The 13,628-nt window shown below is 42.0% G+C and overlaps 1 long non-coding RNA gene across 2 annotated transcripts in view; it reads left to right on the forward strand.

Moving 5' to 3' along the window:
* LOC149916880 (uncharacterized) overlaps positions 1–13,628 on the forward strand; it is a 28,207-nt gene extending 14,579 nt beyond the window's left edge. For both annotated transcript variants that reach the window (XR_016469305.1, XR_016469306.1), the window contains 2 exons: positions 3,413–3,565; positions 13,509–13,628. This is a non-coding gene — a long non-coding RNA (uncharacterized LOC149916880). The remainder of the gene's footprint in view (positions 1–3,412; positions 3,566–13,508) is intronic.

Here is a 13,628-nt window from a genome sequence, read left to right on the forward strand (position 1 = left end):
GTCTGAATCTTCTGCAGTGTTTTATTCTGGATATGAAATACCTCTCATAGGATCTGGTTATGCATGCTTTACGTGTTGCAGTAGAGATTCCAGAGTATTCAATACTATTACGAGTGACTCACTTTTAGACATTAGATAGCAGAATTTCATCAGATATCTCCCTCATGTAAAGCAGATTTGGAAAAAAACAGTCTTTAGTAAAACTTCCGAACGGTGAAGAATCAGCTACACCCTATGTTCCTATGCAAACTAATGATGTCTCTCCCTCAGTATTCACACTGGGAAAGCTTTTGCCTGTATTTGAATATAACCGATTCCTTTTTTTTTTTTTCTTTCTGGATCTGAGCTTTTGTTACGGCATCACTGTCAAAGCAAAGGAGCTCTTGGGTATCCCATTGTGTTTGTGGTGGCAGGCTTTGGGGAAGATACCACCCATTCCATGCAGCATGTAAATTCTCAAACCACAAGCACGTACGCTCCTGGCTTTCACCCAGACCTTTGTGCCTGGGAGCCCACAGCCATGTGATGATTTTGGTGTGTGGCTTGTGGGGCTAGGAAGGTTGACACGTGTGAAGATTTTTCTAGTTGTCGTTAAGGAAACATGCCTAGGCCAATATCACGACCTTTCCAATATTTCTTTCCCATGCATAAGAGCCAGAACCTTTGACTGTGTTAGGAAGAGACCACAGCTACTGGCATCAGCTGCAATCACATCATGCATGGTTACTTCCAATCAAAGTGCCTAAAGCCTTTGTCTCTTTTTGGGAATTTAGAGGCATTTGGGACTGGTTACCCTAACTGCAGCTGGCCAAGAGATCTCTTGTTTGGCCCAAAGATTCCCATAGAGGAGGAGAGCCCTGCTGTCCTGGATGAAGCAGGGACCAAGGTGTGGGAGAGGGGCAGTCAGAGCGTCCTCATTTCCATGTGTGAGATGCAACAGACCTGCCTTGTTAGCTCAGAGGTCTCTGATGCTTGAGACATTACCTTCCCTTCACCTCTTTCCTTCCTCTTCCCTTGTGTTAATCCTACATAACTCTCTCTGCTTTTTCCATATTGGTGGGGATCTTAAAGACCCCTACAGTTCTGCTGGGCCTCTCCTGTTTGTGTGCAATAACACAGGATGGCTGGACCATTAACACCTTCTCTGAGCACAGCATGTTGGAGTTGCAACACTTTCCTGCCTGGGCTCCCTTGCCAAAGTGTATTATGTATGCATGCTCAATTCTTCTTTAAAAATCCCTGATAGAGTTTTCTTTTCTCTTTTGCTTGAATTTTGTGTGTGTTTTTGCCATTGGTATCCATGGGATTTTTACTTTGTCATTCCTTAATAGAGACTAGGGTTGGTTTTATATATTTCTCTCCTTTCCTCCTCCCCCCCACCACATTGTGGTTTGTGTAAGGCTGGTGACCTACAAGAGGAACCATCAAAGCTCAGAATCTGTTTGCATTTGGCTGGATACAGAACTTCTGCCTCCTCCCATACATCAGGAAAGTGATACAAGTCACAGGCTAGGATAGACAAAAAGCATTTGTAATGTAGCACTAGCAAGAGAAAGCAGATGCTATGAGCAGTCTTGTGAGCTGCGGAGATGGTAAGCCCAGAAAGAGATTGAAATTTTGCTGGTGGTCTCAGGAGCGGCAACGTAGCCTGTGGTTGAAAGTCAGTGTGTGCAATCTTGGTGCCTGGGACTGGCAGATCCCAACAAGATGAATCTGCCTGTACAGGTGAAGCCAGTAACCCTCCAGCTGAACCAGGGCCTGTCCCATGTCCTTCAGGCTGCTGTTTGAGATACAGACTGTGTGCTGGTAGTTTGGGAGGTTAGCAACAAGTCTAAGTGCAGAACATCATCAGGTGATGAGTTTTCTGAGGCTCCAGAACGAAAGAACCAGGCTGCTCTCTTAAGCAGCAGAGTTAAGAGCTTTGTTCAGTCTCTAACACAAGCTTCCCACATAGCTGTACTTTGCAGTTTCTGTACTGCAGTTCCCTGGCATGGGAACGGGTTAACAGTCTGTTTAAGCTGGTCTTTTTAGACTACAAGCTTTGTGTATGCATATGCTGCGAGAGATTTGTCAGAGCGTTTCCTGGAATGGGGTGCTGATTAGCCAGAGCCTCTTGAGAGCTCATAATGGTAATCAATGTAATGATTGTAATAACTAACGATAACAAAGTCAAGAACGGCAAGAAAAAGCTTCGGACTACAGTGTTCTTTGATTTCCAGGCTTTTGAAGGGCAGCAGAAAAGAATGATTTGGGGACATAATAAAGGAGCTCCCTCCCTTTCATAGATTTCCTCCTGGGAAAAATATTTTATTGAGAGAGGGTATGTTAGCCAAAGCAAGACATAAATATTTTACTTATTAGAGCACAGGCTGTTTCTCTTCTTGTTGGCTCCACTGCCAAGGCTGGCCTCAGACAGAAATTTGCAGTGTCCATTTCTGTACTGTGTGGTGGAGGAGTTGGGGGGCATGGAGACCCAGGCCATGGATTGAGAGCCTGCCAAAAAAGAAAGAAAAAAACCTTCTTAGAGCAATTGTGTTGCTCATAAAATGTGACACTTGTATGGCAGCCGCCAAGTTCCCGTCTTTGTCTTCATAAACAGGGCTTTGAAGCAAAGATGTGGAAAACCCAGGGTAAATTGAATTGGGCAAATAAACCAGGTCTCAGCAGCTGGCTTAACAACAAAACCAGTTTCGCTGTGATGGCAGAACACGTATTGCCCCCTTTCCAATACACACCACCCTGTGTGAATTCTCTGATATCTAACAGCATTTCAGTTGCACATGCTTTCTTTCCCTGGGAGAGCCAATAAGATGTGATTCTTTTCAGCCTCTTTTCACATTGGAGGAAAGTAGCACTGCTGTGCACTCCATCTTTGTGCTTCTGTGAATATGGAAGCTTCAGGCAAGAGATGGAGAGGATGACTGAGATGCTGAGACAGTCTGGTATCATGCAAAGGTTAAAATTGTGGGTTGATTTCCCTCCTACTAAGTTGTTTGATCGCTAATAACTTTAAACCTGTCAAGGTAAATAAACATTCATTTCTAGTTCTTACACTACAGCTTGTGAGAAGTGGCAAGGGGCATTTGCTAGAAGCACAGTTGTCTTTCTTTCTTATGCTCCCTCCTTAAGCATAAACAAGTGTCTGGTTCTGAGCACGGATGGATCTTTGCTTTGACCTACGATTATAGCATTTATGCTCTTATACGCAGTTTCTTAAGGATTCTTTCCACACATAGTTTGTAGCAGATGTCCAGGAAAAAGTGTAAAGACAAGGCAGACGATGCAAATACTTCCTCGGGGTGTTCTCTCTTAACCTCTGTAAAATTGTGGGTCAGAAACTTTGAGTGAGAAGTGGTATCTGTTGTGCTTTAGTACTCCTGCAATTGACTTTTCTTCCGTGTTTCTGTCTTAGCTTTTGAGCCCATGTAAATGGCTGACACGTGGCAGAGAGCTCCATAGCTTAACTGGATTTGCAGATGCATAAAGACCTATCTTCCTTCTCCTGCTCTGAACCCGCCTCCAGCTGACTCCTGCTGATGTCCTGCAGCTCTCAGAACATTGCAAGGTACTGTCTGCCCCTCATTACTCACTTAATGCTCCTTGTAGTTTTATAGACCTTGAGTGTATCTGTCTTCTACCTTCAAGCATTTTAGTCTGTTTAACTGTTTCTCACACAGAATATCTCCAGCCTTTCTCATCCATACCTGTTCCAGCTTCACTATATTCTTTGATGTTCAGTGAAAAGCTGGATCATAACTGCCTGTTTCCCATTGCTGAGCCAAGGATTGTTTGGCATGTAACATCGCTTGGAGCAATCCAGATTTTGTTCCATGCTCAAATTCCTACTGCTGGGCTGAAAGGGGGCAAGAAAAGGTGATCCAGAACCAGACATGGCTGGTTCCTGCTCTGTTCCATCAGGTTAACTCTCCTGCGGTGTCTGGAAAGAGAGCAGATTAGATTGAATTAGAAGTGGAGAAAGTTTGTTGGTGAGTTGGCAGATGAATTTTGCTTTACACCATGGAAACGATTATGGTAGTAGAAATCATCACCAGTCAGCATGCACTCTCTCTAGCTCTATTTGCCAGTAAGAAGATAAAGCAAAAGCCAACTTTGTTCTTGCTTAGTGAACACCTTATGAATCTGCTTAACCACATATTATTTTCAGATCTCTGAATACATTTTAAATTGAACATTTTTGTTGGTGAAAATAGTTCAGAGGTGACCAGTTTCTCCTTAACCCCTAGAAACCACTCTCAAAAAGCTTTTTCCAAATATTAGATTTTGTAGCCCGCTTTCTTCTCACTCAGGGAATTCATTCTGGGCACAAGGGTATCTGCTAGAGGCTTGCAAAGGGTTCTGCTCCACAAGCTGAGCATGTGTTTTAATGAAACACATGAATAGCTTTAACTGCACTGAAAGAAAATGCACTCTGTTAAATAAAGCCATTGCAAGGCAAGCTGCAAAGCTGGAAGTGTTGCACTGTCAAGAAGAAACAGTTCCTTTAGTCTTCCCAGGTGAAATCCTACCCTTTGTTCTAACTGTATGAAACTGGTGGCAAATTTCCCAGATTGCAACAGTCCAGGGTTTCACCTATTGTTATTGAGGAATGCAGGGGTTCTAATGGGCTGGACAGAGTTAACTCTGATATCACTCAGGCAGTGCCATGTTTTCTGCATGCAGGTCCAGGAACTCACTATTTAATTAGAATCTGACTAGGAGGAGTGCTGGTAATTGCACAAACAAATCCCATGGGTTGCCATTTAATCTACAAGCTCAGTTTTGTTTAAATTAGCTGCAAAGTTGGCAATGAGCACAAATGGGGAACCATGAAACGAAAGCTCCTCCAGTGAAAACTATGCCCACAAACGCTTCAGATCGCTGACTCTCATCAGAGAGCCCAGGGAGAGGAGAAAATAAAACCACAAACAGTGAGATCCAATTATGATTTTTCTCCTTTGTTCTTCTACCATCTGGAAATGACTGTTTTATGTTCTAGACCTGGATGTGCTATCACTCTGCAGCTATATAGACTGTCTGCATTGAGAAAGCACTATGGTTTCACTATATGGTACAAAGGTGTTTTCCCATTTCTGTGCCCAGGATTTCTGTGTCCATTCAGTCATAATGACAGATTGTGCTACTTACTTATGTAGAATCAGTTTCAAAACACAGATGAAGCCAGTTCATATTCTCTCCAGATTCCTCCAAAGACCTGAGTCTAACCTCAGCTTATTTGAAGAGGTAGGATCTGAGGGCTTTTCCCCTGTGGCATTTTACATGTAAAGCCAAACTGAATGCTTAATAAAATGAAAACATTTAGCCCAGTTTATCTGCTCATAACTTCTGGGCTGTCACATGCTGCATGTCCCTCACCTCAGAGTGAGCCCAGCAGATAGACTGCAGTCAGGCTGTACTCAGAGTTCTGTGTTTAGAAGGAACAAGCATTGCTCTAGTCCAGCTTTCAGGAAGTATCTGTGCCTTGCAAATAGCAGGGACGACTTGCTCACTTGATCAAGCCCTGAATTTGGGCTTCATTAAACCTAGAGCTTTTCAGGTTAAGTAGGATTCAGGTAAATACAAAAGCTAAAAGAGCTGCTCCTCTGGCAGCTTTCAGCCAAATTTTTGTTTGAAGAAAAACTTGTCATCCCCAGGCTCTTTATTTCAAGCCAGCAGTCATTCAAGCAGGACTAAATATATTCCCAATTAATACGATAATGTGTATTTTCTGATTTTATGTACAGAGATTTTCATCACTATATCTAAAAGAACATTTTGCAGATGAGAGGAAAATGAGGGCACAGAAATGAAATGAATTGTCTGAAGTCACACACCAAACAAATGTCAGAGCTGGACTCAGGATTTTGGGAAGTGTTTTATCCACCACACAAAGCTCACAAAGTTACTGATGCTGAAGATGATGATAGCGCTTGTGTTGGACAAGTCAAAAAGAACAATCGTTCTATTCAGCTTTATACTACAAGCAAATGTGTATTCAAAACAGAGCCAAAGTCTGGCTGTTAATTCCTTGTTCCCAGCCCACCGGATGTTGCTGTGTTATGAAGATGCCTGTATTAACTTCTCCATCAGGAAAAGCAATAAAACCATCCTAATCATCAAAGATGTTGCTATTGCAGTTCCCAAAGCTATTTCCATGGTATTATTTTTCCTTTTCCTCTGGAGAGGTCTTGGTGGAATCCATAGAAGTCTTGTGGCTTGAATTGGATCAGAGATCTCTGCAAGTGCCTTCCAGTCTAAATTATTCTCTGATTTTACAGCCTGTGGATCATCAAATAAGGCTCCGTGGAAGAGGTCCCACAAAAGAATTTGCTTGTTTGGGAATTCTAAAGTCTTCAGGACTGAGGTTTATCTTCCAGCAATGTGACTGTCAGAAACTGAGCTAGAAACAGCTCACAACATTGGCTTTTTCAAAGTTTTCTTTTTTTTTCTTTTTTTCCCCAGAATGCTTTGCAATCATTAGCACTCTTTTTTCGTACTTAATTTGCAGGCTGTTTACACAGTGCAAAAGTGGTGGGTGAGCTCATGTCATTCCCACACCAGGTTTCAGAATGAGAAAGCAGTGTGTTACCTCATGTCCCTGTGGCTTTGACCAAAGCAGCAGTCTCTAACACATGTAAATTCAGATATCCCGTGGTACGGAATGACTAAAAAATGTGGTTTGTGGTGGATTTTCCATGTAGTATCTCATAAGGATCAATAGGACTGTGGGGACAAAGAACAAAGGGCAGGAGTTGAAAAATTCTGTATCTTTCATGTGGCCTCACCTACGAATGTGGATAATGTTGAGAGAAAAACAAAGAAAAACAGAGAATTTTCAGAGTGTTGTTTCTTATGGCTTCCATGATACCTTATCTTTACCAGTACATTAAAGACATCCTGGACTCCAGCACTTTCTCCTTGCTGCATTCCTGTGTAGGAGCTCTGTGATACCCTGACTGCTTTACAAATGAAACACTACAGGGTTAAGGCCTGCCTTGGGGTCATATGGGGAGCTGTCTTGGAGCAGAGAATTAAGCAAAGATCTCCCAAATACCAAAGAGTGTCTCAACCACTTTTGCCTCTCTCTTTCTTCAACACATAGAGTGAATTTGAATTTAATGCTGAGATAGACGTATGCACATCAGGAACTGTGTGAAGTAGGAAAGCAGAGTTCTCTCAGAAGAGTCTTTCCCTGGTGAGTAGTTACTCTTTCAATCCTGCTGACTTCCAAAAGCCTCTGGTGTCAAGAGTGGCTGAGCCTTGGCCTTTCTCCATAAGCAGTCTCATCAGTCAAGACAACTATTGAAATCAAAATACTCTGGAGAGTGAGTCAGGGGTTCAGAATCTGGCCCAAGAAAAGAGAAGGAGAGTGTCAGCGCTTGTCATGGAAACTCTTCCGAACACCTCTAGCAATTTAAGAAAAGCCTACAGAAATGCCAGCAAAACATTTCACTGGTTTCCATTAAACAGTTATCACAGGTCTTGCTTGCAAACAGATCCATTTCTTAATATATAAAGCTGTTTAGCTGTAGACATTATGTATTTAAAAAAAACAAATCTGTGAGTTCGGGAGCTCCTGAGCAAAGCAATAAATTCTCATTTGAACCATTAAAATTTTTGTTAGGCAGCATCATAGTGTGAACATCACCTCGTCTTCCAACAGTAGATTAGCCCCCCAGCCCTCCTATGCTCTTCAGGTCACTAATGAGCTATTCAGCCCTCAGAAAATAAACTGTAAGGCACTCCTCACCCAGGAACTCCCATACCCCATCCAGGCACATAAATACTTTTATTCCCATTTTATGGGTATGATAACACAGGTCAAGATGGAAATAAAATTCTAGTTTCATTAATCTAATTGGACAGCAAGGTGGATTAATGGATTAAACTAACAAATGGAGATAACAGACTTTTCAGCTGTTTTGGACTTGTGACACGAGTTCATTCTAACATGGCTTAACCCTGTAAGCCACATCTTTGCCACCTTGCACTCCTCTGAGCTGATGGTTCTCTGACATCCTGCAATGCCATCCTGGGATAGCTCTGCTAATTCCTATGCCAAAATATTAGCTGCCAGCCTTTACCCTCTGCAAATTATTGGGCCTGAGCCAAGAATCCATCAGCCTAAGAGAAGCAAAATCAGATGGTGCAAACCTGATTACAGGCTGTTACCAGCCCTCCCGCTGGTCATTTCTCAGCATACTCACTGCTCTGACAGATTGTTCTCCTGCCAGTTCATCAGTTGACTACATTAATAAATACTTATAAAAATAAGCTTCATCTAATCCTGAAGTCTACAAGTGATGGAAAAGAACCCTGAGAAAGAAAGACATACAGGAAGTGGTATTAGCTTGGTTCTTTGTTGCTAGAGCAGAGGTAGGTGAGACCCTGTTGGAAAGCTTTATACTCCACAGGAGTCACAAGCAATGAGTGAGGCTGTGTTGTGTGATCTAAGTAAAATCCCTCCATCTCTGATTTTTCTCTAATTCTGGCAGCTGTATCCAAAATGAGAAGAGTGTCACACACTACACAGCTCCCCATTTGCCTTCTAAGATCTCTGCTACAACAGAAAGGAAGATATCAGTCAGTCTCAGTTTCCCTCTGACTCCTGGTGTAGAGTTGAGAACAGGAGCCAGAATATAGTAGGAATCAACTCTTTGTGGGGCCTTGGAAGAAAAGACATGCCACTTTGTCAACTTATCAGAATTTGTGGTGGAAATGACCTATTAAACCTCTTTGCTCTTCCCACTGTCATCGCTCTGGATTCTTCCTTTCAGTAGATCTATTAATGCTTTGTCAAAAGGCAGAAACACAACTTTGACATAAAAAGCTGCTGTTTACAGTTGATGGAAAGCTTACATTAGACTGGGCCACCTGAACCCCCTCACCCAACATAAACAGAATCTATCAACACTGCTTAAGCCATTAACCCTGACAACTGAGGCTTTCCAGGGAGAGCCCTTATCAAAAGGGGGCTGCAAATGAAACCCAACGAGAAAAACCCTCATTGCCCCAAATGGACTCAAATGAGAAGATGCGGATGAGCCTTGTTAGGCTCACGCTAATCCCTGTGACAAGCCAGGAATTCCATCAGGTTGGAACACAAATCCTTCAGGAATTTGAGTCTTCAGCTTCCTCTATTCTCCATTGCAATGACAGTTATAATTTTTAAAAGATCATTATCTGATCAACATGGGATAGAAATGTTTGGAGTTGAGCATCTGAGTTATTAGTGGAGAGAGGCTCTCCCATACTGAGTGAAGCCCATCGAGAGAAAGCTCCCCTGAGAACAGTTTGTGACCCTTCTCTCATATTTGTCCGGACACCGATAATTTCACGGAGATGACCTGAGAACAGGCTGTCTGAGGGAAGCCACATGGAAAATATCTCCTGAAACTTATCCTTCTGACAAGTATTTATAGAAAATGGTAAGGCAAAGAGAGGTAGCCTATAAAGAAGGAGGTTCTTATGAGATTTCCAGATGTGATCAAACTCTTGTTACCTCAAACATTTGGCCTGTTTGTGAGACAGAAGACAGAGAAAAACACTGTCCAGAATAATGCTGGGTTTGGATCTCCAAATTGAGATTGTGTGGAAAAAGCTGAAAATTAGAGACAACAAATTAACAGCAACATGAACTTTTTCAACTTTATGATGAGTTTTTAATTGTATCCATGCAGAATTTCCCAAGGATTTAAGGAAAAGAAGGTACTTTCACATTCCAAACACAGAAGTCTTTCTTCTCTTCATTCCCTCTGTGGTGTTGAGAATTATTCAAAAGTGAGTGGTAAATAAAGGGAAACAGTAGATCATATATCAAATATTGCAAGCAGTTGTTTAGGTTCATGTGGACTTGCTTTATGAACTATCTGTCTCACTTGTTTTCCCAAAGGAAATCCAGCACACATCTACCTCCACCTGCTGGAAGAAAATTAAAAATGTTAAAGATTATGATTTTGAAACTCCAGACTAACAATCTTATACAAATTTTATGAAGCTTGGGAAGGGAAAAAAAAATCTAATATTTTTGTAGTGAGGGGAAACTTTACTAAATCCAAACCTTAAAGATTTAGCAAGTCTTCACTATGTGGTAATAGTTAAATATTTAGCACTGGAGGGAGAGGGGAGACTTCTACTGAGTACATTTTTGACCGCCTTTTTCACACATTCGATAGATATTTAGGGAACAGTATTGTCCTCTCTGGATAGTGGTAGAAATCCAATGGAATTTAGCTCAAGGCAGAACCAGGCCATTGGTATGTGAACTGTGAAAAGCAGCTGAGACTTTTACTCTCTACAGATGGTAAATTCACAGACATTAAGGGCAGAAATGTTCTTTTTTTAATGCCTTGACTGCTGGCTGCAAAAATGCAATGTGTTTAAATCACAGAGTAATCTTTTTGATCTGAAACTGAAATCCAAAAATTTGCCTTTTGTAGTTTTAAAGAAGGTTGGAATTTTCATGCCTTTTTAAAAACTTTTACGGTAGTTGCATCAGGTTGGTCACAAGGAAGGACTCTTCATGATACTTAGAAAGATTCAGTTTTGAATCCATATTTCATCACTAATTCCCACTGTGATGGTGGTGGTGGCTGTAAGTATTGTGTGAGATCAGTGACTGTTAGAACTTCTTTTTCTCCCAGTTTTTCCACAGGCATTTGAACTGATTCAAATTGGCGCAGAATGCCAAAGGCCAATTATCCATATGATGTCTGAACTAGTTTAAAAGAGATTTGCTAGTCCTGTCCTCAAAATTAAGGTTTTACAACACCAAGAGTATATTTTACACCTTCTGGATTTGTTTTGAGAAAGGCAGTCTGGAATACGTAAATTGGTAAGAAGGGGATCATCACTGTTATTTAATTTTATCTTATATTGACAGTATCCCTTTCTTGTTAACCCCAGGAATAACAAAATAAGGATCCCAAGGGAGAAGGGAAGGGGTTAGCAGTATAACAGAGCTGCCAAGTGTCATTTTCAAATCTTACCCTCTGCAGCTAGACTTTTCTATGCATATTACAAGTGGAATGCTACATTTTTGCACAAAGCATCCACAGGTCATTGACATCTTCATCTTTTATTCTTTCCTCATCCCAAGAGGAAGCATCGAGAAATCAGAAACCTGACGGATCCTCCTAAATCTAAGGACTCCCACTAGATGGCTGGTCCACAAGCACAGTGTCCTACCACAGACACTGAGCAGTTCAGAAGACAAGACAATGGAATACCAATATTTTATTGCTGCCATATTCCACTCTGCTTTGTTCTTCCCAATCAGTTAAACATCTCATCTGTCAAAGCTGGTGCCTGTGAGCTTAGGTGAGCTTGAGAATCCATCTGAAACTGAGGTTTAAAAATAGTTGAGAGAAAGTGTGCATACTTTTTTTCTTGCAGTTCTCCAGAGAATCTTCTGCAAGCCAAAGTGTGTTTTCTATTATGGTTTACATCAACAAGCTGATCTTAGGGACTTCTGTCTGTGTGTGTTTCTGTAAGTGATTTTGTGTAAGTGTGTGTGCCTGTGTCTATCATGGCCCTTGTTTCCTCTGGAGAAAGGAGACAGTAAAACCCACTTGAAAATTTATACGCACAGTGTCAGGAGCCCAGAGCATTCATCTGAAGACGCTCCTGCTGTGTTGGGTAGAATGCCCAGAAATTTTCAGAGCTGTGTTAACCACAATTCTTAGCTTCCACGTTGTGTCTGATACCATATTTGGAAGCTGTGAGTCCTTTGCCCCATGTGGCTGACTCAGAATTTGCATTTACTTGATACCAGCATTGATTTCCCGTCCCTTTGGGAAGCTGTAATGGATGGCTTGGCCACAGAAAGTTCAGCAGGACAGGCAGAGAGCGTTAGTGAGCTCAGAGGAGTAGTACTGAATGTCAGCCAGTGGCTGCTCAGATGTCCGTGATGCAGATTCAAATGCTGAAGTCTGACAGACACATGACCCATGAGTTGCAATGCATTGTTAAAGAAATAAAATCTACCCACATTTTTCATACTTACTGTGACATATTGGCACTGGCAGCCTCATGCTGGGCCTACCCTAATCACTTGCCAGCATAAGTTAAGAATGTGATTTCACTTTTAAAGATACTTCTAGACTAGCAAAAGCCTTCTTTGAGGGAGTGGCTGACTTTCCTAACCCTGTCTGCCTTACAGCGAAATCTTCATGAAGCCAAGAGCAACAAGTCTCAAAGTAGATCTCTCAGAAAATAGGATTGCTTCTGAGCGAGAAACAGTGGCTCCCTGTAGAATCCCACTGGGGAGCATCTTGAAGTAGCCTGTCTTTTCCAGACTCAGCTGTCCCTGCTGGCTCATTTCCTGCCACAGCTCAGAATTTGGATTACCCAGGAGCTCATGTGGAAAGCTACATTTGGACTGCTTCCATCACAGAAGCAGCTTGAGTCACTGGATACCATCCTTGTGCTGAGACAGGTCTATCAGAAAGCTTTTACCAGGTCTGGATGGAGAGTTATTTCTTTCAGAGTAGAAGTTAACAGTTATGCTCATGCTGAAGAGAGTTTGCCAGTGTGATAATACTAACTGTAACTACACTAGAAATGTTTTCCAGGGTAGATTAAGTGAATAATGGAGATGAAAATGCTACTTTGGCTGCCACTGGGGCTTGCCAGCAGCTATCACTTAGCTCATGCCATTTTGTCTCCTTTCAGCACTTCTTAGGGCTTATCTATGCTGGTGGGTACAGAGATGCTGGGGGAGAGAGGTCACATATTGCAAGGAGACCAGAGCTGTTTGGATGTGAACCTTGGGAAAAGCGATGTACCCCAAAGGTACCTGTTAATGAATGAAAAAGGTGCCATGCATGTTATTGTGCTCCCTGAGGAAAATACATCTACTCTTGCGATGAATTTGAGCTGTTAGTTTGAGTCAACAGGAGATTTGCAGCAATATGGAAATGTATTTAGGTTTCTATGTGTTGGTTTTTTTTGAGAAGGAAGGGAAAGTGTTGTGAATCCTCTAATCATACATTGACGAGCTGACTTTGTGGATTTCCTGAAGGGAGGAGACTGTTTCCAAGAAGATATGGGTTCCTTCCCATCCCAAAACAACAAATGCAGGCGAACCAAGCCTTTCTCCTGGTTTCCACAAAGCATTGCCAACTGTTTGTGTGCCTGTGGGGTTGTCTACTGCCTCTGGAGCTATTTGGGATGAATCTCTGCTCTGTGTTCTCAGTGCTGACATGTAAAGTAGTGTTGCACTCCAAATGCTAGCATGGATAGAATTTACAGACTTTGACACACTTATTGGCAGTAAGACCTTGGAACCAGGTTCTAGTCATAGTCCTCTCATCAGCAGAAGGCCAATCTTCTTGCTAGTCATTTAGCACAAATGTGAACAAGGAAAGGAAGCTGAAGTACACAAAGCACCAGGACCTCCTGGAAAGCAGAGAAGTCCTGACTGATCTCTCAAAATGCAAAAGACTGGAGAAGCTCTTGGGACTGTGTTTCTTTGTCTTAGATTTGATGGACATTTCTGTGTTCTTCAGCAGATTCATCTACTGCATTCCATGGACTCCAAACTGGAAGCCAGGATCTTATCATTTGGTTGAAATCCAAGTATTGCACAACTATTGAGCCTCACGAGATACCTCTAAACAATTTTCAAGAAT

Source organism: Phasianus colchicus, chromosome 9, assembly GCF_987193195.1.
Source record: "Phasianus colchicus chromosome 9, bPhaCol1.hap1.1, whole genome shotgun sequence".
Classification (NCBI taxonomy): Eukaryota; Metazoa; Chordata; class Aves; order Galliformes; family Phasianidae; genus Phasianus; species Phasianus colchicus.